Raw genomic sequence first — 4,279 nt, 5'->3', positions numbered from 1 at the left:
AAAAAAAAAAACTTTTAAAAGTATTTTTAATCCTTAGGCAACTAAGGTGGACTCTGTACAGGAATTCTTTGTGACAATCAGAAATAGTGTATTTGTTTAGATTATAATCTGGAATGATTATGCTTTTCATGTGGAACAAAATGTGGGTAAAAGGAATAAAGAGGCAAGACTGGTCCCCAAAGGTAAGCGGCTCTATGTCTGGGAGTACCTGGGAGAACTCCAGCCTATATATTAATTTCCTAGAGAGATACCATCTCAAGTTACTAGAAAGTAATAGAAAGTTGATAACATCCTGTCAATGTGTGGTAGTTTAACTTTGTGTTTCTGTTGGATTGCTCAGCAGTGTTTCTTATTAGATGTGACCACCCAGATTATGAGTTCTGGGCTCTGCTGATTGGCAAAATCCCTAGGATAGATGAGAGATGGATCAACACTACAACACATGAGCAGTCCTTTGCTGATGTAGGACTGTCATTCTTCCTATGTCTAGATACACAACACATCCCTAAGGAGCAGAAGAGGAGAGACCCTCGTGTAGTGTTTTTTTTTTTTTTAGGTTTTTTGAGACAGGGTTTCTCTGTGTAGCCCTGGCTGTCCTGGAACTCACTCTGTAGACCAGGCTGGCCTCAAACTCAGAAATCCACCTGCCTCTGCTTCCCAAGTGCTGGGATTAAAGGTGTGCACCACCACTGCCTGGCCGAATTTTGATTTCATTAAAAATCCCAGAAATATTATAAGAATATGTTTTGTTTTAATCCTAGGTGTGGTATAAGGAGTTGCTTCACTGTCTACAGCAGCTGACTATGATTTGCCTTGCTCTAGCAGGGGTGTGATTTTTGCCAGCTGCAGATCGTTCCTGTAATTTTGTGATGCTTGGTATTCTGGGAACTTTTTAGAATACAAATGCTAGGGCCCTGAGAGGTGGGGTGGGCTGTTGTTTGGTTGCTGTGGGTTATTGTTGGTCACAATTTTCTTAAGTAGTCATGTGAAAAGAAGGAAGAAGAAGAAAAAAATTAGATGGTTAAACTCAAACCTGCCCTAAGGAATTCATTGTCCCTAAGCATCTGGAAGTAGTCTAATGATAACCTCATTCCCTTTCCTTTCTATCTTTTTTTTTCTCTCCTTTCCAATGTTAAGGGATTGAAAGGGTCAGAAAAAGGTGGATAAGGGTGGAAGAAAGAACTCACAAAGAAGCTAACACTGGCTACACCCTTGTGTTCAGCCAGGCATGAGCTGTTTTGTCTTTGTTTATTCAACTGTGTGATCATTCATTGTGTCAATCAAGTTGTTCTCTGAGCAAAAATCAGTGATGATGGTAACTTATTAAGGCATGAGTAATATGAATGATTTCATAGTGGTTAAAAACCAGCTGTGAAGTGAACAACCAATGTGTTAAGTGCATTCAATTATAATTGTTAAATAGCTCCTGTACATGTTGAAACACATGCAAAATAATTTTTTTCCTTTGTCACAGGTTAAACAATATTTTCCAGTCAAGTAACACACTTGGTTAAAAGTGTGTCCATGCCAGTTCTGGTGGTGAATGCCTTTAATCTCAGTACTTGGGAAACTGATGCAGTGGATCTCCATGAGTTCTGAGGCTAGCTTCGTCTACATAATAAGTTCTTGGCCACTCAGTGCTATACTCTGAGATCCTATCTCAAAACAAAACAAAAGAAAAAGTGTGTTCATTTATTCTTGGTTTCCTGAACCAAATGTAATATTTTGAAGTTACCTTCCTTGAAACATTATTTTGTTGTATGTGATCTTTTATCATAGTTGGTGGTGTTTACCGCCCTGCTATTACCATAGCACACAAGTACATGAAAGACTCCTTGTATGTATTGGTTACTTTTCTATTATTGTGATAAAACACCTCAACCAAAAGCAACTTTGGGGGGTAGGTTATTTTATCTTACACTTGTAGTCTATCATCTAGGGAAGTCAGGACAGGAACTCAAGGAAAGGACCCTGGAGTCAGAAACTAAGGCAATCCCCATGAGGGAGTGTTGGTTATTGGCTTGCTCCTCCTCATGGCTTGCTTAGCCTGCTTTCTTACACAACTCAGGGCCACTAGCCCAGGAGCAGTATCACCTCTCCTCCATGGACTGGACCCTTCCACTTCAATCATTAACTAATAAAATCTTAATAGGCTTGCCTACAGGCTAGTCTGATTGAGGTATTTTCTCAGTTGAGGTTTCCTCTTCTCAGATGATCCTAGCTTGCGTCAAGCTGATATAAAAACAAGTTATCAGACTAGTTTGTCAAAGGTCTTGGGGACTGACTAGCACTTACATTTGAAACAGAATTTCAAAGTTCTATGCCCTTCTAATCAATTAAAATGGAAGATGCTAAATAGAGTCTTACCCATTAGGAAAACATTGCTGTCCTATTAATGTCCAGTTGACAAAACAGATTTGTTTGCTTATTTTAATGAGAAGGGTCTCATGTATCCTAGCTTCCCATTAGTCTTCCTGTGTAGCCAAACTTGGTCTTGATCTGATCTTCCTCCTGCTTCCACATCCTCAGTGCTGGGATCATCAACATGCACTAGCATACCTTCTTCATGGCTACATGCATCTGATAAAGACTTTGTTTCTTGGATACATAAAGAACTCTTGAAACCCAAGCAGGAAAACAAACAGCTCAATTTTAAAAGTAGACAGAGGATTTTTATGAGATACTTTGCCAAAAATGATATATATGTTCACAGAAGTGCATAAAAATGTTCAATCACCAATGGCTTGGTTATGGCCTACTTTTAAATGTATATAGATCTTGTATAGTTTCTCAAAAAAAAAAAAAAAAAAAAAAAGATGGTTCTGTAACCAAATACATTGAGAACAGTGAGTAAGTCCCCAGAAGCCCTGAAGTTTACATGGTCTATCAAGAAATCATTTATGTCTCATTTTCTCCTGAGTTTGCACCAGGTGCAGAGAGTTTCCTTTGTAAGTAACTGCAGCCTTCCCAAAACATACATGCACAATTACATTCATGTGCAGGTACATAGGCTTATGTTGTCTCCTTCTTGAGCAAGAGGAGCCAAAGTTGGTGCCAGAGGCTCTGGTGAAGATGATACCTCCCTCAAAATAATTGAGTCAAGGCTGACAAAGTTCAAGATTGGAGAACACAAATGGCCTGTTGACAGCCTACCAATACTGGTTGGATGCAAGCCTTTAGAAAAGTGTTGATTTCTGCTAAATGAATGTACTTTTTACCTTGCAAAGTCCTTGCTCTGCCACCACAGCCTCCTCTTCCTTCCATGTGGTCAGTCCTTCCTGTGAGCATGGGTCACATTACAAAAGGCAAAGCTGACTGTCAAAAACCTGCTGAGGAAAATTTTTGTTTTTATTTTAAACCAAACTATTTATCTCCTATTCTTTTCCACCAAAAGGAAAACCTAAACCAGGCATGTTAGCATACATCTGCAATACTAGAAGAGCACTGATGAGAATTCAGAACCAGCCTGGGCCATACAACAAGATGTAGTGTAGAAAAAGGTAAAGAGGCTAGGGTAAAACATGGGGATGAGGAGACGAAGAGGAGGATAAAGGGGTCAAAAAAAGGGAAAGGCGGCCCAGAATCAGAGGTGAGGAGGACACAACATCTGTCCCAACATCAGGAGTAACTGGGACCAGCAGGACTCAGGCACACAGGAACTCTGCCAACACAGTGGCTCGGGTTGCTTCTGGTCTGTCTGGGCCTGCTGGTGCCCTGAGCAGACCTTGGGCACAAACTCTGCACTCATTCCCAAAACACCCAGAGGAAGCACCACTCCCAGGTGCTCTAACAAGCCCAGGGTCACAGGATCCCAGAATCACAGGATCACAGAGACAGCTTGACTCTGAGGAGTTCTGACACAATCAGGGTCACAGGAAGGACAGGCTCCAGTCAGATTTAGCAAGGGCAGGTACCAGTATAGATAACCAGATTATTCGGGCAGGCATAAGAATATAAGCAACACAAACCAAGGTTACTTGGCATTACCAGAACCCAATTCTCCCACCATTGCAAGTCCTGGACCCACCCACCATCGCACCAGAAAATCAAGATTCAGTTATAAAATCACTTATCATGATGATGATACAGGACTTTAAGAAAGACATAAATAGCACCCTCAAAGAAATACAGGAGAATACAAGTAAACAGCTAGAAGCCCTTCAAGAGGAAACACAAATATCCCTTAAGGAAGTACAGGAAAACACAATCAAACATAATAATCAAAACACCAAATGAACTAAACAAAGAAAGAATTTTAAAAGCAGTAAGGAAAAAGGTC

The 4,279-nt window shown here is 40.4% G+C and overlaps 1 protein-coding gene across 10 annotated transcripts in view; it reads right to left on the bottom strand.

The window, feature by feature from the left end:
• Positions 1-4,279, bottom strand: part of Cldn34 (claudin 34) — a 37,313-nt gene that overhangs the window by 15,861 nt on the left and 17,173 nt on the right. For 6 of the 10 annotated variants that reach the window (XM_031369629.1, XM_031369658.1, XM_031369620.1 and 3 more), the window contains one exon: positions 3,219-3,329. The exons of 1 other annotated variant lie outside the window; for it this stretch is intronic. The gene's annotated coding sequence lies outside the window, so the exon portion shown is untranslated. Of the gene's footprint in view, positions 1-2,367; positions 2,618-3,218; positions 3,330-4,279 lie in introns of all 10 variants that reach the window. 3 more of the 10 variants (XM_031369610.1, XM_031369639.1, XM_031369590.1) reach the window with 2 other exon arrangements.

This window comes from Mastomys coucha, chromosome X, assembly GCF_008632895.1.
Source record: "Mastomys coucha isolate ucsf_1 chromosome X, UCSF_Mcou_1, whole genome shotgun sequence".
NCBI lineage: Eukaryota > Metazoa > Chordata > Mammalia > Rodentia > Muridae > Mastomys > Mastomys coucha.
Note: the sequence above shows the minus strand (reverse complement) of the source record. Positions and strands in the feature narration are given on the sequence as shown.